Source organism: Pseudorca crassidens, chromosome 14 (genome assembly GCF_039906515.1).
Source record: "Pseudorca crassidens isolate mPseCra1 chromosome 14, mPseCra1.hap1, whole genome shotgun sequence".
Lineage (NCBI taxonomy): Eukaryota > Metazoa > Chordata > Mammalia > Artiodactyla > Delphinidae > Pseudorca > Pseudorca crassidens.
In genome coordinates this window covers 36,730,087-36,756,627 of record NC_090309.1, presented here as the reverse complement: position 1 = coordinate 36,756,627, position 26,541 = coordinate 36,730,087, and the positions used below count along the sequence as shown (strand labels likewise).

At 49.8% G+C, this 26,541-nt stretch overlaps 2 long non-coding RNA genes across 4 annotated transcripts; one reads left to right on the top strand and one right to left on the bottom strand.

The window, feature by feature from the left end:
* Positions 1–2: 2 nt before the first annotated feature.
* Positions 3–11,425, bottom strand: LOC137206178 (uncharacterized). 2 transcript variants are annotated; one of them, XR_010934505.1, is made up of 4 exons: positions 11,166–11,425; positions 6,448–6,615; positions 5,998–6,184; positions 3–2,181 (listed from the first exon to the last, which is right to left on the bottom strand). It is a non-coding gene; the product is annotated as an uncharacterized lncRNA (long non-coding RNA). The 2 variants fall into 2 exon arrangements; XR_010934504.1 differs by lacking the exon at positions 3–2,181 and having other exon boundaries at positions 5,974–6,184.
* On the top strand, positions 10,753–26,326 carry LOC137206177 (uncharacterized). 2 transcript variants are annotated; one of them, XR_010934502.1, is made up of 4 exons: positions 10,753–11,268; positions 18,597–18,735; positions 20,695–20,849; positions 25,983–26,326. It is a non-coding gene; the product is annotated as an uncharacterized lncRNA (long non-coding RNA). The 2 variants fall into 2 exon arrangements; XR_010934503.1 differs by lacking the exon at positions 10,753–11,268 and adding an exon at positions 15,473–16,064.
* Positions 26,327–26,541: the final 215 nt, after the last annotated feature.

The window sequence follows — 26,541 nt, the reverse complement described above, 5'->3', positions numbered from 1 at the left end:
GGGCCCGTGAGCCATGGCCGCTGAGCCTGCGCATCCGGAGCCTGTGCTCCGCAACGGGAGAGGCCACAACAGTGAGAGCCCCGTGTACCGCAAAAAATAAGTAAGTAAATAAAATAAAAAGGAAAACGTGTTCTTTCCCACCCAGACTACTCCCCGTTGGTGCATCCTGCACAGGCCTTGGCAGGAAGGGGTGGGGGGAGGAAGAAAAAGAGGAAGGAGGGTATTTCCTCTCACAGACTGGGTTGCCAAAGCAACTGCTCTAAGATTCCTCTTCTCTGTGGGTCTTCCAGACAGTGTGGCCCGGCTACGTGTCCAGAAAAGACTTTCTCATGTGGCACTCCCACCGGAGAATGTACTTCCTCCCCGCTCTGTTTCCGTGTTTCTGCTGCTGCTTGCCCACCCTTTCCAGGGTGAACACTTTCCTCCCCGCTCTCCACTTCGGCCAGGCTGGTTCGTCTTTCAAGGCCGGAGTAAGTCAGGACTCCTTTGGCTGCCCAGGACAGAAACCCACTTCACGTGAGCTTAAACTAGAAAAAGAATGTAGAATGTATGGGCATAGAATTACAATGTGACCCAGCAGTTTCACCCTGAAGTATATACCCCAAAGAATTGAAAACAGGCATTGAAACAAGTATGAACACATGAATGTTCACAGCACCATTAATCATGATAGCCAAGATGTAGAAACAGCTCAAATGTCCATCAGAATGGACAAACAAAATGTGGTATATTCCTGACAGTGGAATAGTATTCGGGCTTAAAAAGGAATGAAGTACTTAAACACTCTACAATATGGGTAAACCTTGAAAACAGCATGCTAAGTGAAAGAAACTAGATGCAGAGCATCACATGTATGATTCCACTTACATGAAACTTCCCGAGAGGAAGAGGGACTAGGAAGGGATTGCTCGATGGGTATGGAGTTTCCTTTCGTGGTGATGAAAATGTCTTTGGAACTGGATAGAGGCAACTGTTGCACAAAATTGTGAATGTACTCAACGCCACTGAACTGCACATTTTAAAATGGTTAATGGTTGATATTATGTGAAACGTACCTTATTTTAAAAAAAAAAAGCCAATGCTTAAAAAATAAAATCTCATGATAATTTGAGGGGGAGAAAGGACTTTTGGTAGTACACAAAAAGCCCGGGATGGGCCTCATGCCTTCAGACATGGCTAGGTCCTGCGGCTCTGCAAGGCTGTCAAGGTTTTGTCTCCATCTCTCAGATCTGCATGGGATGGGAGGAGAGGGTCACTGCCAGTTCTGGTGTCACATCATGCTCAGTGAGCAAGAAAGACTTCTTCCTGGCTTGGACCCATCACCCCCATCAGGATATGGAGACTTCTGACTGATCTGGCTCCAGTCATGGTCACCTCTGTGGCCAGCCCAGGATAGGGGTCTTGGAGAAGGTGGGAAGTCAGCGCCATCCAAAGCTCATAGGCTGAATGGGGTACTGTGGAGGGGAAGGTGATTCCCCCAGGGAAGGGATGCTGGGTAGCAACAGTAATTTCCATAGAGCCTTCACTGGCTTTCTTACCATGTTCCCTGGAAGACCCTTCTTTGTCGCCCTACCCTGTGCCACAGCTCAGCTCTTTCCCAGAGCATCTCTGGCTGCTTGGCCCACTGGGACTTCCCTTGCCAACAGCACTACACTCAAGAGCAGAATCCGTCCCTGTAAGTGGTTGTTTTAATTTGTTCAGTCTTTACAGAGAGCAACTTGGCACCGTGCACTAAAATTTGAATGTTCTTTTCTTTTGACCCTGCAGTTATACTTTCAGGAATACATCCTAAGGAAGAATTCAGCAAGAGTGCCAAGATGTATACACATAGGGATAGCCTCTGGGTAATTGTTGATAACAATGAACATGGAATAACATAAATGATCATCAACAGGGGACGGGTTAAATAAATTATGATGAAGATGAATGAAGGACAGCCATACAGCTGTTTAAGAGGATAACAAATATCTCCATTTATTGACTTGACCACGAAACTTAATTTTTAAAAAAAGCATATAGGGGGCTTCCCTGGTGGCGCAGTGGTTGAGAGTTCGTGACCCGATCCGGGAAGATCCCACATGCCGCGGAGCGGCTGGGCCCGTGAGCCATGGCCGCTGAGCCTGCGTGTCCGGAGCCTGTGCTCTGCAATGGGAGAGGCCACAACAGTGAGAGGCCCGTGTACTGCCGGAAAAAAAAAATAAAAAAGGAAATATAGTGCGTCCCCATATTTAAAAAACATAACCCTTGTAAATGAGAGGGGCGACCATAAGTTTCAGTCTCTATGTGGACTTAATGCATAGCTTAATAGCCAAAATTAATACAAAATAAATTCCATTATTTAATTACATTTCGGGAAGAACATTAAAAGGGCTCCAGGTCAGAACCATATCAGCCCATCTCAGAAGCCCCATCCTCCAAGCCCAATTCTCTGCACCCTGTAGCTGCTCCAGAGCCTCGAATGTGCTACAATCTGAACACTCTGCTGAACTCTAGTCCAGAAGGCTTTTCCCTACTCTGGAACTCGGTCTGTCCCACTGCATTCCTTTATTATGTAGATCAATTTAGCTCTTCTCAGCAAGTGATAATTCTTCCTCTCTCTGGAAGAGAGAAGTGAGGGGAAACCAGATAGGCACATTCAGGATTTTCTGCAGTGGGCACGGGGAGGAAGAAGGAGAAGACACTCTGATGTTAATAATTGTGCCTCATATAAAACTATGTATCAGCCTGCATAGAAAATAGTCTGGGAAAAATACGCAAAAATGATATCAGGGCTATCACTGGGGGGTGGGATTAATAGGTGATTTTTTTGCTCTTTTCTTTATACTTTTTGTCTGAATTTCTTTTTATAGAGCATGTTCTAGCTTTTTTTTTTTTTCAAGAAGATTTCGTGCTGTGGACCACTTCTTTTTATTCTTTTTTTTTTTTTCAAGATCCAGCAAAGGATAAAGAAAATTGAGACCCCGAGTCCATCCTCAACACAGGATGATTTCTCTTTTTCTCTTTAATTTTGGAACTTCTAAAAAGTAACCCTCCCTTCACATATTACGAGAAATGTGAATAAAAGAACATTCCTTAGTAGGTTTATAAAGTTTACCCATAACATGTGCTACTATGTAGATGCATTTAAAATAAAGCAGGCTGGGACTTCCCTGGTGCTCCAGTGGTTAAGGCTCCGTGCTCCCAATGCAGGGGGCCCGGGTTCGATCTCTGGTCGGGGAACTAGATCCTGCATGCCGCAACTAAGAGCCCGCGTGCCACAACTAAAGATCCCGCATGGGGCAGTGAAGATCCCGCGTGCAGCAACTAAGACCCGGTGCGGCCAAATAAATAAATAAATCTATTCTTAAAAATAACAATAAATAAATTAAAATTTCAAAATAAAATAAAATGAAGCAGGCTGAGCCTGCAATGTAAGGATTGAGCTAGTCCTGAGGGCGAAGCTCAGTCCTGCCACAGCCTGGGGCTGGGGGCGGGGTGCTGGGCTTCCTCAGCAGCTGCCCCTACCAACTCCCCTCCTTCAAACGGGAGCTGGCTCCTGCAGCCTGGTCCTGGTCGCCGCGTGTTGCGTTGCAGTTTCCAGAGCCCCTCGTGAGAGCCTCCAGAAGGCCTGGGTGACCTTGGCCTTGTGTGAAGCCAAGTGGGAACTCTCCCCTCTGCAGACTTGCTGTGCGAGAGCTCTGCTGTCTGAGCAGGGTAAAAATGACCCTGCTGCCAGGTTTCCTCTTCCTGCTGGGTCCCTCCCATGCTCCTCTGCCACCTCCCCTGGGTCTTCGCTGGCCAGCTCAGCTTTTGTGTCTGGGCCAGGTGGGGGAAAAGCACTTGGCTCAGCCCTTGTTTGTCCGGAGTCCAACATTACCAGGGGTCTCGCCTGGTTTCAAGTATTTCCCGGTGCCTTGCCTTACTCCATAGTCAAGTTTCTAGCCAGGATTTCTTGGCTCTGGGAAAGACAGAGCGCCTGTTGGAGCCTTCTAGGCCTGTGTTTCATTTGCAGCCGCCTGGCTTTGACTGGGTGACGGTCCGGCCCTCCCTGGTCAGCCCGTCCCCTTCTGCTTCGCCCGGAGAGGAGGCCCTTTGTGTCCTCCTGGGGCTTGGGAGGTTGGAGGCTCCTGGTTTCCGTCCCCAGCCCGGTGTCCTGGGTTTATTGCAGCTCCAGCCCAGGCTCGGGGGTGGCAGTGCCTTCCAAGAGAGAGCAGTTCCTGCCTGTCTGGCAAAGGCAAGAATGCCAACCCCAAACAGCCCCGGCCCCTAACTGTTTCTAAGTCAGACTGGGACATGTTCAGCACCTGGCACTCTCCTGCTAGAAATTTCCAGCTGTTCTGATCTTTCACACAGGGCTTGGCAAGGCTGAAAAGGTCTGGAAGCGAATGAATTCAAGAAGCCCGCAGAACATCAGGCCTGGGCTGGTGAGCGCCTCTACCCCTCCCCACTTAAGGACCCCCCCCCCCCAGACTCCCTGACCACATCCTGCCTTTGGATTCGCCTGGGGCAGCGGGCCTGATGGGGTGCAGGGCCCTGGAGTCCAAGTGCCAGGGAAGAGAGAGCAGTTTGCCACGTGACACTGTGCCCTGGCAAGGTGCCCGAGGGTTGCCAGCCCAGTGCGGGAAATGGTGTGAGCTAAGGCTGCAGGTTCCAGAACCTACTTGGGAGCCTGTTCAGGAACTGGACATGGAAGCAAAGATTCAGGGCACCCCTGTTGTGTCCTCATCACCATAGGTGACCCACACCCTGCCATGATGTGGGAAAGCTAGGAATGTTAAAATAATGCATCCTTGACAAAGACTTCCTCTCTTTCTTTGCTTTCGGACTATAATGCATTTTCTGAGCTCTCCTTAGCTTTGTTTAAGGTACCAGGAGCAAAGGTATACAGATAAATACTTGAGTATTTGTAGCCTGTGGCAGGTAACAGGCAGGAGTGTGTAGTTGTAATCACTGGAGGAGGAAAAAGGCATTGTTGGTGAGAGCTTCCTCTTTACACGTCTTCCACTCTAGTAAGCACAGGCGATAAAATAGGTAGTTGGAAAGGTGCCTGTGCTCCATCCTTCCAGCCCAGCATTTATTTCCCACTCCCTTCCCTGGGGGTTGCTAAACTCCACCAGCCAACTTCTGCCTTGGGAGTGAAGAGCTGCAGAAAACGCCCAGACTGGGGTGTTAAGGAAAGTTGTGTCAGGCCCTTCCCTTGAACCCAGGAATTCCCTGGATGGTGGGTGAGACCCGGATGGTGGGGAGGCGGGGCTGCAGTCTTCATCCGCTGCAGGGCCGGTGGCGACAGGTCCCAATGATTTGGGTTCGGCCTGTCCTCTGGCTAATACAGAAGGACTTGCACACCCTTCGCCTGGATAGGTCCTCACACCGCCCCACTAAGAGGTGGACAGGGACTAGCCTCAGCCACAGATGAGGAAATTGAGGCTCAGAGATTCCACCACTGCCCAAGGTCTCTCAGCCTGTCAAACGCCCAAGAACCTGAGTGTCCAGACTCCCCGGGCTGGGGATGGGTCCCGGCTTGGCCCTCTGGGTGCCGGCTCTGCGCCGATTGCCCAATCCCCTTTCACAGCCTTGACCTCCCCGTTTCGGGTCGGGGCAGAGATCGGGTGTGTCTGGGCTGGGCCGGGCGTACGGCAGAGCACGCAGGGCACGGAGAACACAGGCCGCGAGCGGGAGCTGGAGGCCGGGCTCGCAGCCGGGCAGGCCTTCGCTCCGGGTGCCCCAGCCTGGCCGGGTGGCGCCGGGAGGGCCCCCGCGGCTCCCGGAGGAGGCTCGGGCCACTGCCATTGGCCGCCGAGCCCTGGGTCGGGAGGGGGAGCGGGCCCAGGCGTCCGGTTACTCGGATCAGCGGCTGCGGCTGCGGCTGCGGCTGCGGGAGGGGGGAGGGGCGGCAGCTGCAGCTGGCCCTGGTGGGGGTGGGGTGGGGGCGGGGAGGGGGCGGGGCCCCGGGCAGAAGGACCCTCCCCCCCACCCCCGGGACAGGCCCCTTTCTTGGCCTTAAAGGGAAACCATTACCGCATTTGTATCCAACTCCTGCAACAAACATTTCTGAAGGCCCATTATGTATCAGGTGCTGTGCTGGCCTGGAGCGCGTGCAAAAATGGCATAGCTGGGGTTCTGCCCAAACTTGCCTCTAATTGAGGAAATAAGAAATCCACACGGAAGAAGAACGATGAAGACACCAGGAAGTAGATGATATGGCCTAACGGAGAAACATGAGCAACCAAAGTTATGGGGGTTCCTGGAAAAGGAAGTCCCCCTCCAGGCAGGGTAATCTGGGAAGCTTCCCCAAAGGGGCCAGTTGTGGCTGCCCCGACACCTTCCCCGGGGGGCCACCAATGGCCAGGGAGAGCCATCCTATCATGCCTCAGGGCCACTGGCCTCGGCCCCATCCCCAGCCCTCCCTGCCTTCCCACGCCCTCCCCAGCCTCTACTCTCCATCCCCTCCAAGGCTGGGACCCTCACTTCCTTCCTCCTGAAGGCTGTCTGACCCCTGACTAGACTGCTGCTCCACAGCCCTCTCCAACAGAGGCTCTTTGCTCCTCAGGCCATGCTTCAGGGCCTGGAGATGTCTCCTCACTCACCATTGAAGCTTCCAATCTGATTCTTATTCTTCCTTCAAAAACCCAGCTCCTATGGAATACATGGCAACAGAGCTTGCTACCCACCACTTCTCATTAGTGTCACCTTATTATCCTTCTGGTTACTTCCTCTGTCCCTTGATGATTTCAGCACTGGGCTCTTTCTCCTCCACTGTCATCATTCTTGGTGACCTCAGCATCAATTCTGATGACTCGCCCAACACCCTAGTCCCTAAGTCGCTTGACTACCTTAGCCCTAGCAATACATCTCTTGCCCCATCCTCGTCTCCTGGTCATACCCTAGACCTGGGAACCGTGAATATCTACACCATCTCTAAAATCTCAGATTCAAAGATCCCACTACCTGCCAGCCCACCAGCTCACTCACTCTGGTCCTTCCAGTCTACTGGCTCTCCTACCTGAGACCTCCAGTCCATCGCTCTACTGTTTTTTCACTATTTGTCTCCCCTCAGGTCTTCACTTATCAGCCAGCTGAGATTCCATGATCTGGCATGAGAAATCTCCCTTGCAAACACTCTTAACTCCTTACACCAGTTTCTCTCCGTTGTATTCACCTGGTGAACGCCCAAGTGGTTAAATCAACCTGGTTACTTCACACCTGCAACCGATTAGTTGAACACCGCTGAAGAAAATTACCCAGGTAGGGCTTCCCTGGTGGCGCAGTGGTTGAGAATCCGCCTGCCAATGCAGGGGATACGGGTTCGAGCCCTGGGGCCGGAGGATCCCACATGCTGCAGAGCAGCTGGGCCCATGGGCCACGACTGCTGAGCCTGCGCTCTGGAATCCGCAAACCACAACTACTGGAGCCTGCGTGCCACAACCACTGAAGCCCTCTGCAACAGGAGAGGTCACCACAATGAGAAGCCTGAGTGCCGCAGTGAGGAGTGACCCCCGCTCGCCGCAGCTGGAGAGGGCCTGTGCGCAGCGACGAAGACCCAACGCAGCCATAAATAAGTAAATTTATAAAAAAAAAAAAGAAAAGAAAATTACCCAGCTACTGTGGATGTACTCACATCAAATTTATGACCATAAATTTCCAATGGGCATTTGAACTGCTGGACAATCCCACTACTGTTTCTTAGAAAAGTCCTTTTCTCTCTCCACCATGCAACAATTTCACACTTTTTCCTCTTCCTCATATTTTCAACGCCCCTTCCTCTTTCACTCTCAGCCTGGCCTGGGACTATCCTTCATAGAGAAAATAGGTATAAACAGACCAACTTCCTGCTCTTCCTCCCACCAAAGCCACCAGAATGCCTGCAGCTCTGCATTCCCTCCACCCAGCTGTGGCCAATCCCTCCATCTGTGCCCTGGGCCCCTTCCCCTTTCACCAGCGCAAGTATTCCCTTCCTTTCAGGCACCATCAATTTCTGGCTCTTTACTCTATCCTTCCCACTGAAGTCAAACAGGACTTAATATCCCTCAATCTAAAAACATATTAGCCTTAGCCCGTTTCCTCCTGCACCATTTTTCTGCCCCTCTGCTGGGCAGATGGTCCTGGGAGAGTTGTCTATATACTCACACTTCCCCACCTCACCTTCCTCTCACTTCCACCCACTCCAGCTGGGCTTTTGTCCTTACCATTCCCTTGTAATCGCTCTCAGGAGGATGCCAGTGACTGACATCTTGACTAGATTAATGGCCAGTTTACAGTCCCAATTTCATCTGGTCTCCCAATGGCATCGAACATGTTGGACCACTCCATGGTAGATTGAATTATTGGTCCTAATTCTTGTCACTCCTCTCTGTGTTCTTATCCTATGTGAGTTTGCAGTCCCTCTTTGCACTAGAGGTGGAGTATATGTTCTTGCTTCTTGACTTTGGACATGGCTACGTGACCCATTTTGGCCAATGGAACGTGGGAGGAGTGACATGGTACAGTTCTAAGCCTAGGCCTTAGGAGGCATTTCCACCTGCCTATTTGTGCCAGTGTTATCACCAGGGGATAACCTGCCCTAACTGGCCTACCCGTGCAAGGATGATGAGGAACATGTATCTAGAGAAGACTCAGACCCAGCCAAGGTCAGCCTCATGCAGCTGACCTCCAGTCGACTCCCAGATGCATGAGTAAAATAAATATTTACTGTTACATGCCATGGAGATTTTTATGGTTGTTTTTTACCTAGCTAATTGATGCATCCTCCTTCCTGAAATACTTCCTTTGCTTAGTTTCCTTAGAATCACCATCTTTTGGTTTTCTTCCAACGTCACAGGTTGGTTGTCTCAGCATCGCCTGCTCACTTTTCCTCTACCAGACCTCTAAATATTAGAGCGGCTTCAGTCTCATCCCTCTCTCTTCTAGCTTTACTTTTTCCCGAAGTGGAATTGTCCCACGGCCCATGGCTTTGAATACCATATATATGCTAGATCTCAAATTTAAATCTGAAGGACAGATGCCCCTGAACTCCAGACTCAAACCTGTCTACACATATCCACCTGATGTCTGATAGGTCTTGGTATGGCCAAAACGGAACGGCTGATCTACCCTTCCCGATTAACATGGGCATCCTGTCCACCCAGTTATCCTAAAAATGGAGGTGTCATCCTTGACTCTTCTCTTCTGTCATAGGACCATCTGCATAGCCGCAACCCTGCCTTTACCTCCTCTTGCCAGGACGTCTGCAACCGCAGCTTCACGCTTCTCCTCTCTCCTACTCCTTGCTCTGCCAAGCAGCCAGAGTGATCTTTCTAAAGGGTAAGTGGAATCTCTTCTCTCCTGGCATAAAATCCTCCAAAGTTTTCCCACTGCCACCAAAATAAAACCCACACTCCTTATTTTGACCCGTGAGGACATGATGGTCTAGTCCTTGCCTATGTCTCAAGAGCCCTTGAAGTCTCCTTGTTCACATTGCTCCAGGGACAATGGCCTTCATGGTGTCTCCTGAATGTAACGGAGTGCATTCCTGCCTCAGGGCTTTTGCACTTGTTATCCCTTCTGCTTGGAGCATTCTTCCTGCCCAGAAGGTCTCAAAGAGGCCTTTCCCACCCAAATAAAGCAGCACCCACTAACCCCACCCCACCACAACTCTATCCCATCGATTAGCTACTTATCAACATGTGAAATTGTCTGGCTTTATTCCCTCCCATTGAGGCAAAAAAAATCTTTTAAGGGCAGGCATTTGTCTTAGTCTCTGATATATTCCAGGGGATAGATGCCTTGCACCTAGGGGGCTCTCAGTGAATGCATGTTGACCGACTGAGGCCAGAACTGAATGGAGAAGGAAATGACCAGCTAGATGGCCAGGAAGGCAACTGCAGGGCCAGAGATAGGGAGGCTGGAGAATTCAAGATATACCAAGGGACCCTGAGGGGCCAGGCTGGCTACAGGGGAAGATGCACATGGGGAATGGGAGGAGAAAATTCTGCATGGTGAGAGGGCTTGCAGACTGTCACTCCAAGTCCTTTGAATTGGAGTGGCTGCTGCTGACGATTAGGACTCAAGGACGTGATAGGTTCAAAGCAAAGATTTAAAGATGATTAACATGATAGAAAGGTTTACATTTCTGAGTGTCCTTAACTAAGTGCTGTCCCATGGGAGCACAGAATTTTAGAAGACAAAACATCTAGAAGAATCTGGGAGCCCAGGGGAGTCGGAGATCTGTCCCTTGGGATTGAGATGCAAGAAAAACCCATTATCCAACCTTTTAGGGACCAATATTGAGTTCTCAGTTTTGGAAGTTCTCCCTGGGTAATTAAAGGTTTGCTGAGCTGCACAGCAGGTACTCATACACACGTGTTAATGAGCTGGTGCCCGTGCCTTGGGCCTCCTTACACCTTCCCCCAACGCGCGCGCGCGCGCGCGCACACACACACACACACACGCGCGCGACCAAATCGCTTTTTTTCACCCTGTGACTGAACACAGCTTCACCAGACGCCCACCCCACGGATACACCCCAGACCTAGCTCCTTGCCTTCCCAGCCTCTCCCAGCCAATTCCATTGTCAGAGCTGAACAAAAGGCCCAAGGCATCTTGGGTTAAAGGATTTTAACTCTGCCAATCCCAGGAGGCTCCAACAAGAAGCAGCTTCCTGCAGGAGAAAAGTGACTGAGCAATCTCCCCAGGGGCAAGGGGATTTTTTTTTTTTCTGGTCCGAAAAACAGCTGTCAATCAGACACTCCTCCCCCCCCAGCCCACCCCCCGCCCCGGGTTCCCATCCCAGCCCCCACCCCGGGATTAGGAGCTTTGTCTCCTAGAGACCTCCCCGCAGCCAAACGCATCCTTAGGTCTCTTCGCTGATAACTTCTATTTGTGGCGGTCAGGCTTTCACCCAAGCCCGAGAGGCCGTCCCCGCCACCCCCATCAGACAGGACTCTCCCTCTGCTCCCCTCTTCGTCCCCCTGCCCCTGCCTCCCCGCCTTCACCCTGTGCGGGTACTGCTGCCCCGAGCTCCCGGATCGCCCCCCGTCCCTCCCCCTCATCCGCATCCGAGCGCCTCTGCTCCCCAGGACGCCGAACGCAACCAAGGGCCAGGCGGGAAGCCGGAGCCCGCCGCCTGTCCAGGGCCGCGGGTGGCTTCTCCGCGGTCCCGCGCGGCACCCTCTTCGGGCACCAGCTCCTGAACTTAGCCGGAAACGAACCCGTCCTCTGGAGCGGAAAGCTGCCGGCTTGTTGGGTGCTAGCAAGAACCTATCCAGGGTCGAGGTTCGGTGTGTTTGTTTCCACGTGCCTCTGTCCTAACCGGTGAGTAGCCTCTGGAGATCCCTTGCTGGCTGCTCTGCCCCAGTCCCAGAGGTTTCTGGAACAAAACTGCATTTGGTGTCAAACCCCTTTTGCTCACCCGGTAACTAAAGTTAAGTGTGCATTCTTTGGTTGTTGTTGTTCTTGAGTCTTTCACGTAGACGAGATACCGGGTAAATTAGAAACATGTTTGGGAAAGGAGTGAGCAATCAATGCTGGCATTTAAACAACACAAAAATGCCCACCCCAGGCCACACGCCCAGGCGGCCGCGGCGCTCCCGGCGACGGAGCAGCGCCCTCTGGCGGCCGTGCGGGGGATCGGCCGCCCCCACCCCCAGGCTCCGGAGCGGGGAGAGTCGCTTCCCCAAGTCTGAGAAACACCGGGAAAACTTGGGAGGACGGGAGTTTAAGGTGTTGCGACGCCAAGGTCCTGGGAAATGATATTTGTGGTTCCGGGACTAGTGCCCAGGCCAAGAGCCCCGGGAAGGGGCCAACATAAAAGAAAAACCCTTGTTCTACTCTCAATGGCTGCCTGAAATCCTGTGAATACAGCGTCATCCCTTACCCGAAGGCTTTGATTCTCTTTAAAATTCAAATGCCTCAAGGAGGGGTAATCCTTAAAACAAGGGCCGGTGGCAGGCTATGTCCAAAAATCACCAGTGTCATCACCAAAAGGCATGATTATACCATAATATGTAAATTTTATATGATGATGACATTTAGTAAGTATCATCGAACCTTTTTTCCCCCTATTGTTATCTCCCGGGGCATCCTTTTGTACTCTGAACAGCAGTGTTATTTTAGGCTGCCCCACTCCCACTGACCTTTCCCCCTATTTCAATTCGCCCCAAGTTTTCTTGTTCCTTGTACATCCTAAACGCTTCTCCCCTTTCCCCGCTTCTTCTCATTCTTACGGCCGCTGCTTGAGTTTAGGCTCACAGAGCTCATTGTCTGGATCGGGGCTCCTCCACTGGAGCAGCTGGAACCCTTCCATGACACCCGGGATCCCAGGTCCACAGGATTGTCTTGGGTTCTCTCTGTCTGCTCGACATGCAGCGCCAGCGTGTCTGCCAAGAGGCAGCCACCTTGGGCTGACTGTGGACACCCTCCCTACAGGAGCAGAGTACTCCTGCTTCAGCTTCTTCTCTCTCTGGAGTTTCTCTTCGGAAGAGAATGGCTTCTCCTCCACCTGGTGGAAGCTGGAAGGGGTGAGCGTGCTGGGTTTCTGAGGAAACAGGCAGGTGCTCCCCCGGCCCTCACTGTTTTCCTCTGAATCTCTTTTCCCTGACTGAAGGGTTTTCACTTACTCATCCTGTCTGGTGGGAATTCCTCCAACTTCATACCTTCCTTCTCTCTGAGGTGTTTTCTGCTGTGTTTATTGCTACACAACAAGCCACCCGGCGGCCTAAAACAAGAAACGTGTATTTATTGGCTCCTGATTCTGTGGGTGTCAGTGGGGCAGCGTCTAGCTAGCCTGGCTTTGCGGGGCCTGTGTGTGTGTCCGTGGTGAGCCGGCAGGTCGTTGGATGGGTTAGGACCGCTTCACCCACATATCTCGTGGTCAGCAGGCTGTCAGCTAGGGTGAAAGGGCGACCGGGCCACGTCCCTCTCATAAGGCAGGACAGCCGACCCCAGGCTGCTTGCTGTAGCAGCGGGCTTCCAAGGATGGGGAGAGCAGAGCCACAAGGCTTCTTGAGGCCTGGGCTGGAAACCGGCCGCCCTCGCTCCCGCCACACTCTCTTGGTCAAAGCCAGTCGCCAGGCCGGGCCAAACTCAAGAGGTGGGAAACGGACTTCAGCTCCTGGTGGAAGGAGCTGCAAAGTACTGTAGCCATTTTTGCGATCCACACACTGGCCCTCCTATCCCTCGGGCACGCTACTGATAAGTAAACACGTCCAGATATTAGATCCCTAAGCCGCCCCTAGGATGTTCAGAGCGCAGCGCGGAAGCGCACCAGCCCAGCCGTCAGCGTGCCTGGGTTCGGACCTTGGCTTCCCACTTATCAGATGCTGACCAGGGAAAGTTACCTTGCCTCCTGGGGCCTCGGTTTCCTAATCCGTGAAAGTGGGAGTTGTTGTAAATATTAAAAACGTTAATCCACGTTAAGTACTTACGCAGTGTCTGGCACACCGTAAATGTTCAATAAATATCAGATATCCTGCCGCGGGGGGACGGCTGGCTGCCCGCGCACCAGGATTGCTGAGGCCACCAGCGCCACCTTCCACAGCTGCCCCAAAGCCCTCTCTCAACACTGCTGACACCGGCACCCCCAGCTGCCAGCTCTGCCGACGACACCTGGTGTTTCCAGGGCCGCACTGAGATGCCAGGGAAATGGCCCTGTCCGTTTTTACCAGCTCCTTCAGTGAAGCCCGTCTCTCTAGAGCTGTTACAAAAAGTGCTCTGAAGTTAGACTGGAGGTGACAAGCTCAGACAAGCTGATTTATCTCGCGGAGTCTCAGTTTCTTCATCTGTACAATGGAGGCAACAGCACCACCTCCTACAGAGCATAGGAGGCATAATATGAATAACGTTAAGAGCCTGTGTTTAAAAGATGCTGGCGCTCCCAGGACACAGAACCGTGTTGTGCCTGAAGTTGCCCCTCCCATAGGTGTTGAGAAGTTGCCACGGATGAGCCGTGTTTCCCAGAAATATCCTTAGTCACTCCTAGCGTCCTCCCTCCCTCTGCGATGGGCCAGGACCCTGGGGAGCAGGCTGAACTTTCCCTGCTGGCTTAGTGTCTGGTCCCTCCACTCTACCTCCTGAGGCCTGACCCATGTTCCGTTTTCAACTTAGTATCTCTAATACCTAGCAGACAACTTAGCATGGTAGGTGCTCAATAAATATCTGATGAAAAAAGGAAGGAATGGATGAGGATGTAGGAGAGGAAAGACTTTTCCTCTACCCCCCTAGGTTCGATATCTGGGTCTCTGAAATAAACTTACAACAGGCAGATTAACAGGAGAAAAGGTATACACACTTGTGGATTTCTAACGTTACGCTGACAGGGACATCACAGGAAAAGACGTGAGTACCCAGAAAGGTGATGACATTTGAGAGCTTATATACCGTCTTTATAGGGAAGGGGCAATTTAGGGGCAAGATGAATGGGCCCTTTGAAGAACAGATGGGAGATACGATAGTTTGTGACAAAGTTTGTCAGGGTGTTGTGTGGACTCCTAGTGTCCTCTCCTGTGACAATCTTCCCTGATTGGTGAAACTCCCAGCGAGGAGATTTTATGACAATTGAATTCCTTTCAGAGGATCTGTCTTAGGCAGATGAGGGGGGTTTGGAGAAAGCCTCTCTCCACCTTTGCTGGTTTTTAACTGCCCTCAGCTCAAAATAATCAGAATAACAAAGTGGCGTATTTTGGGGTGTCCTGAACTCCTGTGGGAATTTCACTTCAAGGACTTCTGATAGTTTCTCTTTTCCTTGGTGAAGCCATCTGTTGGGGGGATGACTTCCAGGCCACTAGGGCAGAAGGGAAGGTGTTCCCAAGAATTGGGTTGGGTGGCGTTCCTCAACCTGGCTGCCAGTTGCAATCACTGGGGAAGCCCAGGCCCACCCAGGGACGCAAGTGTAATTGGCATGGGACCTGCCTTGGTGTCCAGAATTGGGAGTTAGCCCTGATCTGTGCACGTTCATCATTTCCATCAAGTCTCCCCCAGGATCGAGTCTTCCCAAGCTGATGGTGAAGAGCCCCAGATTCCGCTGAGGGTTCCCACAGAGTTCAGATCACAGCAGAAAATGAATTAGGCTGCCCAGAGGTTAAAGAGGACACCACAGGGCTTCCCTGGTGGCGCAGTGGTTGAGAGCCCACCTGCCGATGCAGGGGACGCGGGTTCATGCCCCGGTCCAGGAAGATCCCACATGCCGTGGAGCGGCTAGGCCCGTGAGCCATGGCCGCTGGGCCTGCGCGTCTGGAGCCTGTGCTCCGCAATGGGAGAGGCCACAGCAGTGAGAGGCTCGCGTACCGCAAAAAAAAAAAAAAAAAAAAGAGGTCACCATAAACCCAATTCCATTCCTAAGTGTGTGTTTGTGTGTGCCTAGACACAATTGAGGGGAAAATAAAGCTACTTGCTGCAACTTGACGCTTTAAGCAATTCATGAAATGAGTTAATATTCACTAATGTGTGCCAGGCAGAGTAAATGTGAAAGCCAGGGACAAAGGCAGAGAATGAGGATGAGAATGAGGATGAGGCTGGCTGCAGAGTAGATCCGGGGCCATGGACTGTCCTGATGGAGCCAGAGTCCAGGAGTCCCGTTAGGAAATCCGTGAGCCAGTCAGGCAGGTGGCCCTTCTAACCAGTGGCCCGGGCAGGGGGTGGGCAGAGAGGCAGCAGCAGCTCCTTCTGTGATGACGGAACTGAAATATCCTCTACCGAATTGGAGGAGAAGGTGGGAGTGGGGCTCCTGGTATGAAGAAAGCTGAGTTCATAAATCTGCCCCCCCTTTTTTTCCTGCCTGCTGCACCTTTAACCTGGCTCTTTTTTTTTTTTTTTTTTTTTTTTTTTCCCCCGGTACGCAGCCCTCTCACTGCTGTGGCCTCTCCCGTTGCAGAGCACAGGCTCCGGACGTGCAGGCCCAGTGGCCATGGCTCACGGGCCCAGCCGCTCCGCGGCATGTGGGATCTTCCTGGACTGGGGCATGAACCCGTGTCCCCTGTATCGGCAGGCGGACTCTCAACCACTGCGCCACCAGGGAAGCCCTAACCTGGCTCTTTTGAAAGATGGATGTGTATGCGTCCACAAACACATCGACTCATGCCGTAGTAGAAGGGTGGTAGTAAAGTGTGGAGAAGGTGAGTGGGCAGTGCTCGCAGCCCGGTTGGAGTCTGAGAAGACTAGGATCTTCTTGGAACACATCATTCTGGGATTGTGGGGGAAGACTGTCACCTTCATCAAATGAGACTTTTAAATGCTGGATTTTAAATTTCAGTTCCCAGGAAGGGGTCTGATTGTTCAAAGGATAAGGGACATAAGGCGAAGGTTGCACTGATTCTGAGTTGGGCCCTCAAGTCTCTTTGTGACACTCAGACTGTAACACACAGGCTGCAAAAACCCTTGAGGCACAGGGTGGTCCTGGGCCACTTATAGCAGCATGAAGTGGGCTGCTTGTTTAGAACTTGTTCTAGGGCCCATCCCAGGTCTATCTAATCTCCAGCTATTGGGCTCTCTAGAGATTGGGCCAGGGAACTCCAAATTTTAAATATATGCCCCTAGCGACCCCAAGGTGCCTAAGGACTGAGGGCCCTTGTAGAATAGGTAGATGGGGATAGAGGAGGCCAGCGGCTCCCAAACCTGGGGGTTCAAGAATACACCTGGCGCTTTAAGAGCCAGCCTCCGCCCCTGCTGGATGTGAGGTGGGACCTGTGACATTCCTAGGATGACTGTGATCATCACTCAGGTTAGGTGTCCCAGGAGGGAATTAACTGGGAAGAAACTTTCCTGATCTGTTACTTGACTCTGGAAGTCTCCCCACATTGCCTCTTCATTTAGACTGGGGCATCATTTAGACTGGGGCATTCTGCACAGACCCCAGGGCAGGCCTAGGGCATGGAGATGTTGGGGCCATTGTGGTGGCGTTCCACACTGCCCCCTCCAGCTTTACTGAGATATAATTGACATATAACATCGTGGAAGTTTAAGGTGTTTGACATGTTGATTTGATACTTACATATTGCAAAATGATTAACCATCAAAGCATTAGCTAATACTTCCATCACATCTCATAATTAGTATTTGTTTTTTGTGGTGAGAACATTTAAGATCTACTCTCTTAGCAACTTTCAAGTATACAATGTGGTATCATTAACTATAATCAACATGCTGTATATTAGATTCCCCAGAACTAATCCATCTTATAACTGGAAGTTTGTCCCCTTTGATCAATATCTCCCCATCTTCCCCCAACCCTCCCACCCCAGCCCCTGGTAACCACCATTCTACTCTTTGTTTCTATGCATTTGGCTTTTTTAGATTCCACATATAGAAGTGATAACATCCAGTATTTGTCTTTTATTTCACTTAGCATAATGCCCTCAAGGTCCATCCATCTTGCTGCAAATGATAGGATTTCCTTCTTTCTCATGGCTGCATAATATTCCATTGTGTATATATATGCCACATCTTCTTTATTCATTTGTCTGTTGACAAACACATAAGTTCTTTCCATATCTTGGCTGTTGTGAACAATGCTACAATGAACATGGCAGTGTAGGCATTTCTTCAGGATCCTGTTTTCACTTTCTTTAGATATATACCCAGAAGTGGGATTGCTGGATCATATGGTAGTTGTATTGTTAATTTTTTCAGGAACCTCCATGCTGTTTTCCATAGTGGCTCTATCAATTTATTCAATACATTCCCACCTACAGTGCACAAGGGTTCCCTTTTTCCCACATCCTTTCCAACACTTGTTATCTCTTGTCTTTTTGATGATAGCAGTTCTAACAGGTGAGGTGAGGGGGGGACCATTGTTTTGAAACATTTTTGAATTGATAAGAACCCCCCAGTGGGTTCAAAGTTAGCAGAGTATCTGAATTAGGAAAACAAGCCCGTCCCCAAGGAGAAACAACTTTCTCATATGCTTTTGGCCTCAGGAGAGGGAGTCCGGCCACAATTCTGCCCTCTGCAATTCAGAACAGCAGATAGTGAAAAGTCAGCTATAACAGGGTTCTGACGCTCACACAACACACGTGTGTCTATGCCGGCTGAGGCTCTGTTTTCTGTTACCACTGGCCACGGAGGCCACATCTTTCCAGTGGGTGAACTTGAAGGCAATCTGGCCTTCAGCCCTCAACCTTCACCTCAGGCAAACTTCCTTTTACAAAAAGCCTCTCAATTCTTATCCAAAAATTACACTGTATGTAATTTATATTCTATTTAACATCAAAATGGGGAGGCAGTCTGCAAGATGAAAACTGTTTTCATAATAAGATGTTATTTGCCTTTTTCACTCTCATTTTCTCGTGAATGTATGAAGCTATGTGCTTTGCAAAAACTCAGTCCGATAGTGAGTCCAGAAGCAGATAAGAGAATCCATCTGTCTTTTATTAAGCTAAACATTTTTTTAAATTGCAGGAATGTAAAATGGAGCCACACTTCTCACTAACTTCTTTTGTTTCGGAAAATATAGGTTTAAAAAAATATATATATGTTAATGTAGTGGATTTATTATTGTAATTTTAAGTAAATATTTAAAATTTTTCAGTTTAATTTCTAATATGGTAAATAGAACATTGTTTGAGGCCCTCAGTAATGTTAAGAGTATATAGGGGTCCTGAGATTAAGAAGTTTGAGAACCACTGTCTTATTTCTTGCCCGTCCCCTAGGCTCCGCCCCCAAATTTTCACGTGTACAAGCTCGCCTTCCGCGCCAACTGTTGGAGTTCACCGTGGTGACCATCTGACATGTCTCAAACAGCTGCCTCAAAGCATCCCTCCTCCAGGTGCCCCCTTCCCACCTTCCAGGGTAAGAACATGTTCCTTTAACACTCAGCAAACCTAGGATGGGGACAAGGGAACTCATGTGCAGTCGGGGGAGCAAGGGAATGAAAACACAGTCACTGCCCTCGAGGGGCTTCTGATTTTGTGGGAGATACGGACGGGCAAGCAGCTGCCCAGGAGATACCTGTCATTGCTGTTTGCCAGTTACATCCTGGGGAGAAAGCAGGTATTGCGCCAGCCTTCCAGTTTCTTTCCCTCCCGCTGCCCCAGATTCCCGAGATCCCGGGGCCCGCGCGCCCCCTGGTGGCCATGCCTCGTCTGTGCAGGCTCTTCCTTCTGGAGCTGCGGGAGCGCCCTAGGGATCCTCAAGTTTGGGGATCGATGCGCTGTGGCCCCATCGCTTAGGATCTACGTCGGTCCTCCGCGGCCTCTTGTTTGTCACTCTGCGCACGTTTATCCCTTGGTGACTAATTCCAGCCCGCTTCTGCCTCTGTGCCTGCTCTTTGTGGATACTAGGCGTCTTGTGGATTCCTTCCCCACCACCGATGCCATTAGGTGACAGAGTACGCCATGGTAGAGATAATGGATCCGAGTTCAAGGAGTCCGATGACAAAGTTCCACTTCTTACTGATATGCCTAAGAGCAAATTATCTGATGTCTAAAGCAGCTCTGGATATTGGCGACTGAGGGATATTCTACGTTGGGGTCAAGTTCTTTCAGGAGAGGGCAAATGCGTCTGGACCCTCTGCATCTCATTGGCTTAAGTTGGATTCCTTGCTCCTCCGGGGCTCATGGTAGTACTTTCCGCATTCTGAGGTGGGCATCAATACCACAACCCCCACCAGTCCTTCTAGGGCTTTTCTCCAGGGACATAGGGGCCCTCCTATTATAAACAGGACAGGAGTGGTCTACCATAAAATCCCAGAACACCTCAAAGTGGGTGTGCAGATGAACACGTTGACCCTGCTTACTCAATACAAAACAAAGCTCTAAAATTGAGGAACGAAACACTACGGTGTCTTTCTTTTCATCAAACCCTAGAAATTCAGAATGAGAGTACCCTCAAACAGTATTGGGGGTTGGGAGAGAGCTTCAGAGACAGCAAGGCATCCTTGGGGACCAGCCTAAGGGCTCTCCTACAGTTCTGACCCAGAGTCCGTTAGCAGGAACCTCACTGCCCCATAAGCAAACTCAACCATCTTAACCTAGTGGTTTCCATGGTAACCATCAAAGAATGATCCCCTTTTCATTCCCACAGATGTTTCTCCCACCCCTCCCCCCAATAGTCATTTTCAGATATGACCTAGAACTGGATTCCATACAAATACTATTTGCAAATGTATCATTTCCCCCTTTCAATCCACGTTTTAAGAAAGTAGAAACTGTTTCTTTAATTTACACAGAAACGCCCTTCAGGTACATGGGAGTTTATTTTAGTATTCCTATTTGTGTAATAATTCATTTTAAATTAAAATTAAAAAATTTTTTTCTAAAAAATTTTCAAACAGAAAAGAAACATTCAAAATGTTCTTTCAACATTTTTGAAGAAAATCTGGTCTTTGTGAAGAATGATAAGAGGTTATGAAATAAACACTATTATCTACAAAAGGAACTCATAGATTGTAAGCCTTAATCCTTATTAGGGCTATGGTGAAAATGGCATAGCCTAACATTTTAGCTTTGAAGCACAAGAAGAATATAAATAAGCCTTTAAAGTATAATAAAGTATAGATAGTAGGGGGAAATTTTTAAAAATCAATTAATCACGCTGTCCTTCCACAACGCCTTCCCATCTTTTCCCCAGCAGCCCCCTCACCCTTCACAACCTTTAAAACTTCCACAATGAGAAACCCAGGCAGTGAGAACACCTGCTGCTCTTGTCCTAAACAGAGGTTGGGTAAATTACGGTCCTTGGGCCATTTCTGGCCCAGGGCCTGTTTTTGTATGGCCAGTCAGCTAAGAATGTTTTTTTACATTCTTAAAGGGTTATAAAACAAGCAAACACACAAAGGAGAATATGCGACAGAAACTAGATGTCCACCCTGTGGCCATGTGTGATCTGTGAACCATCTCTTCTGTTGGCTGCAGGAATCCTGGTGAAAGGTGGCTTTTCTTCCATCCAGGCAGCAGTGACAAGAGGTACAGCCGAAGTTGCCATGCCGACGGGGAATTCAGTTCTTAAAATAGTCAACTGTGCTCAGGCATTTTCGGGGTGGGTGGGTTTGGAGGGAGGGGGATAGGGAGGGGGTGGGGAGAGATGATAAACGAATGAGTCAGACCCAACTGGTGACAGGTGTTCCATCATCCCTCTGGTAAGACGGCAGGAGGGGACTCTCTAAAAGGAGGTCTGAAAGAGACCTTTTCCATTCAAAGAGTAGGGATAGCTCTGTTTCCTTGCGTTATTTTCCTGCCCGACAGAAGGAAATTCCCCCTACCACCTCTCCTCCCCTCTGCCACCCTGCAGCCTCTTCCCTGCAGAGAACAGAAGGGGGAAACACACCCATCTCAAAAAGAGCCTGCCCTGATTCGGAGGGACTGGGTGTGCTGGGGATTCGTCTGTGCAGGGGTGGGAGGCGTCCATTCTCACTCTGGGCTGCCTCAAGGCTTCCTCTGTGGGAGGCCCGCGTCTCTTCATCATCTTGGTCATCCTAATCAGCGTCATGGAACCAAAAGGAAAGTGTATCCCTATCAATGTGTCTTTTATCCAGATAGCCCAATCAACCAACAGTCATTCTTTGAGAATCTCCTGTCACCCCTTTATTGTGCCCCCAATGCCTGGAAAGGTGAACTAAGTCCTTTTTTTTAACTGTGGTAAAATATACATAACATAAAATTTGCCATTTTAACCAACTTTTTTTTTTTTTTTTTTTTGCGGTATGCAGGCCTCTCACTGTTGTGGCCTCTCCCATTTCAGAGCACAGGCTCCGGACGTGCAGGCTCAGCAGCCATGGCTCACGGGCCTAGCCGCTCCGCGGCATGTGGGATCTTCCCGGACCAGGGCACGAACCCGTGTCCTCTGCATCGGCAGGCGGACCCTCAACCACTGCGCCACCAGGGAAGCCCTCAATGTGTTTTTATACAAAAGGACCCATTTCCCACCAGGAGCAGGGAAGGAAAGGGTTCAGCGGAGAGGCATATCACTAGGAATTTTTTTGGTCGGGAATGAGTACATGGTCTCAGTTGGCTCACTCAGGCTGAAGGGAAGGAATTTTATTTCGTGGCTGGGCAAGATGTTCTTTTTTTTTTTTCCCCTGGGGGTGTTCCACTTGTTGCTGATTGAAAGGAAGCTGGGCTGTGGATAAAGCTGACACCTAGGGAGGAAGGCCGAGCTAAGAGAATAGCAGAATATGGTGCTAGTGTCCTGATCGTGCAGTGCCTGAAGCTTACTCTACTCCCGTTACTTGTTAGGGAGCCAATAAACTGCCTTGTATTTTAAGCCTGATTTGGTAGGGCTTTCTGACCCTCAGGACCAAATTTACCCCAAGAAGAGTGGAAAGTCATTACAAGGTATAAGCAGGGAGAGTCCAGGAAGAGGGTGACATGATCAGATCTGCATCACATGGTTGCCCTGAGCTCTAGCTGCAAGGTGGAAATGGGTTAGTGGGGAGCTGGGTTAGTGGTTGCAGTTGGAGGTGCTACTGGACCAGTTCTGGTGAGAGGTTATGGAGGAGGAGAGAGGGGAGCAGATCTGGGAGATTTTAAAGAAGTTTTCTATATGAAATCACGTTGATCCCCCCGAAACACCAGACACACACAGACACATGGATTCCAACGTCAATGGCTATCCAAAGCCCCCGCCCCATTTCTACAAATTTGGGGAAGCAGGGAAGAGGTTTTCATTTCTCATGGACATTTCTGCCTCACAGGCTCCCACCTCTAAGAGCGGTTTAGTTGTTCTGCCAAGTCATGGCTGGTGTGAAGCTCAGTCCGCTGTTGGTTTCTACAGCCCCTCACGTAGACGGTCCTGGTGAGGCGGGCTCACGCTGCAGTCTTCCGCCACTTTGTCTCACTGCTTTCCTTTTCCTCCTCCCAACTCTGTTCTTGATCCCCTCCCTCATGGGTTCCTTGGGGAGCTCCATTTTTTCTCTCTTCATGGTGGAAAAAATTCAGCTTTCCCAGCTCCTTCCCTCAAACTTGCACATCCGGCCTCTTCAGGGAGCTGGGAAGAACCAAGGGCCCCCATCGGGCACAGTCTGCTCGCCTTACAAGGCAGGTGAGTTCAAAATAGCCAGCTTTCCCCCGTTGTCATTCTCAGTACGGATACTTGTCTCCCACGGCTGGATTACGAACTCCTTGCAAGCCGGACCATGTTGTCCTGGTCTCTGTGATGTCCACTGCACCTAGCGCTGTGGGCACTTGTGCAACTGGTCAAACCCTGCTTGTTCCAAAGCAGCCTAGACGCAGGCCATAGCCAAGTAAACCCAGTGTCTTCAGGAGGATGTTTAAGAGACACTGATTGATTGAGGGCTCCTGTGCACAGGAAAGGCCTGAAATGATTTCATAGAGCAAATATTTGTTGGGCATTTCCTGTGTGCAGCATGCAGTGGCCTGTGGCACTGGGGCATACAAAGATGAAATCGTTCCTCTGCCCTCGAGGTCCCACCATGGAGGGGAAGACACACACACTGCTGACAGCCTATCAGGGGACCAAAATGGGAATTACTGGATATGGACTATGGGACCCAGAAGGAATGGATTCTGTCTGGGGTGGGAAGGTAGGTTGAGTGATTAGGGTGGGAGGGTGACTCAAGAGGGCTTTACAGAGGATATGACACTATCGTGGGCACTTGAGGCATAACTGAGATGCGAGGAAGTGCCTGGTCCCCTCTGAGAGTGGGGAGTAGTTGGCATGATGAGTGTGCCTGGAGCTGGGATGCAGGGGAGGGGCCAGGCTGGACAGGCCTTGTCATGCTTCGCCCAGGAGATGTGCTGCTTTCCTGGAGGTGATGTTTGGGCGCCCAGCAAGTGTTTTACCTTGATTCCCCTCGCTCCATGCCAGGGAAGAGCAGGGGGCGGAATGGGTGAAAATCTTTAAGATGTTGGCTTCCCTTAATCAGCCCCTTAGGCCGCTGACATTCTGGTTCCCTGGAGTCTAAGAGGGAAGAAAGGAGTCGATTGAAAGTGAGAAAATTGTCGTGTGAAGGAGTAAAAAACAGCTGCAAGCACAACACTCCTTCGGAGATGGAATGAATAAATGAGATAAAATCCTAAATAAATACCTTGCATGGTACTAATTGCGTTTTAAAGGCTGCCACCAGAGCACAGATAAAACGATGCTGTATTTCATTAGTGGCTCCTTTAATTCTATGGTATTTGCCAGCAAAGCCCTATTAAAGCACTCTGTAATTAAAGACCAGTTCTGGGTCCTGTAATTTAGAGCATTATCAAAATAGGGCAAGTGACTGGAGGTAAGGAAATAGAAACAAACACCACTTTCATAAGGTCCTTGGAGATCACACAGAGTGTGAATTTTAAAAGCTCAGCCTCTGTACCGCCCCTGCCCGAGGGGTCTTGTCCACATCAGTGTTTTCCATTTGATGGGCAACCAGTTACATTTTTATTATCCCACAGGAGTGTAGGTGGAGAAGTAAATCAGTTCTTTTATTAAAATGATTTTTTATTGTGATATAATTCTCATAACATAAAATTACCACTTTAAAGTGTACAAATGAGTGGGTTTTAGTATATTTATAACGTTGTACAACCATCACCACTATCTAATTCCAGGACATTTTTTTTTTTTTTTTTTTTTTTTTTTTTTTTTGCGTTATACGGGCCTCTCACTGTTGTGGCCTCTCCCGTTGCGGAGCACAGGCTCCGGACACGCAGGCTCAGCCGCTCCACGGCATGTGGGATCTTCCTGGACCGGGGCACGAACCCGTGTCCCCTGCATCGGCAGGCAGACTCTCAACCACTGCGCCACCAGGGAAGCCCCAGGACATTTTTATCATCCCCAAAAGAAACCCCGTGCCTGTGAGCGATCCGTTCCCATTCCCACCCACGCAGCCCCCGACCCAGCCCCTGGAAACCACTCACCTGCGTTCTGCCTCTATAGATTTGCCTATCCTGAACATTTCATATAAAGGGCATCGTACAGTATGTGGCCTTTTGTGACAGGCTTCTTTTACTTAGAATATCGTCAAGGTTCATCTGTGTTACAGTACGTATCAGGACATCCTTCCTTTTTGTGGCTAAATCATACTCTGTTGTCTGGATATACCACTTTGGTTTATCCATTCATCCGCTGATGAACATTTGGGTTGTTTCCATTTTTTAACCGTAATTAAGAATGCTGCCATGAACGTTCACGTACAAGGTTTTGTGTGAATCTATGTTTTCAGTTCTTTCAGGTAGTGGAATCGCTGGGTCATATGGTAGATCTTTGCTTAACCTTTCAGGAGCTGCCAGGCTATTCTTCACAGCAGCAGCAACTATTTTATATTCCCAGAAGCAATGTATGAGGTTTTCAATTTTCCCACATCCTCACCAACGCTTGCTATCGTCCGTTAGTTTTTTTTTTCTTTTTTAATAAATTAATTTATTTATTTTTGGCTGCGTTGGGTCTTCGTTGCTTTCCCCGGGCTTTCTCTAGTTGCGGTGAGCGGGGGCTACTCTTCGTTGCGGTGCGCGGGCTTCTCATTGAGGTGGCGTCTCTTGTTGCGGAGCATGGGCTCTAGGCACACAGGCTTCAGTAGTTGTGACACATGGGCTTCAGTAGTTGCGGCGCACGGGCTTAGTTGCTCCACGGCATGTGGGATCTTCCCGGACCGGGGCTCAAACCGGTGTCCCCTGCGTTGGCAGGCGGATTCTTAACCACTGCCCCACCAGGGAAGCCCAGGATGTACCTTAACGTATATGTCAGGCAGGCTGAAGTCGGGACCTTGTTGTCACTGCCTGGACATCAAAACTTGCTGACCAGCTGTCAGCTGCCAGGGAGAAAACCCCAGAGACAGTAGTGGAGCCTCCTTTTAATGAGGCTGTGTCACAAGCTCTTGGCACCCAGGACAACGATGTGGGGAAAAACACAGGCCACCATGACTCTGAGTCAAAGCGTGACGAGAAGAGTGGACCCCAAGTGTGAGGAAGTTTGGAAATACCATAACCAATTTATTTCACTTGTATTTTGCTTTTTATCTATGCACAGGAGTGATGTATGGCAAATATCTTTAAATAAATCTCAAAGAGCTCGCTCTTTCAGTAAGTACAAAATAAAACTTGTAAGTACTAAGAAACTCTTGTGTCGATTAATTGGCTTTTTTTTTTCTTTTTTAGACAAGCATAAAATTATGACACAGGTTACAATTGCTGGTGAAATACAGATACCTACTTCCCATGGGGAGAAGCTGTTGAGAGAACCGGCTGGGACACCGTGAGTGAAACACTTACCACCGGGCCTGGCAGGGAAATGTCCTATTATCAACACTGATGGTTAAGAGTGTTGTTAATAACAATGTACCCACTCCCCTCGTATTAGGACATGTGTAATGAGTGACACCTCTTCTGATCCTTCACTGCATGACTAATCCTGGAGAAGGGAAAAACCATAACTAATGCTTTTTTTTAAATAATAGATCTCAGAAAAAAATCAATAAAATCAGCTGTGCTAATGAATATAACATTTCAACAATGTTAGTCAGAGACTCTTAAGGCTTGCTGTGTGCTATCTGCAACACTGGAAGGTAACACAGAGATGTTGGCCTCTTCCTAGGGGACACGCACTGGGCACCATACACGTCAGTCCTGTCCAGCAGTGGAGTTCTGTGCCCCCAGGGGTGCATGTGGTTCAGCCACTCCCTCTGGGAATCCCGCTAACTCTGCCCTCTGTTGTGTG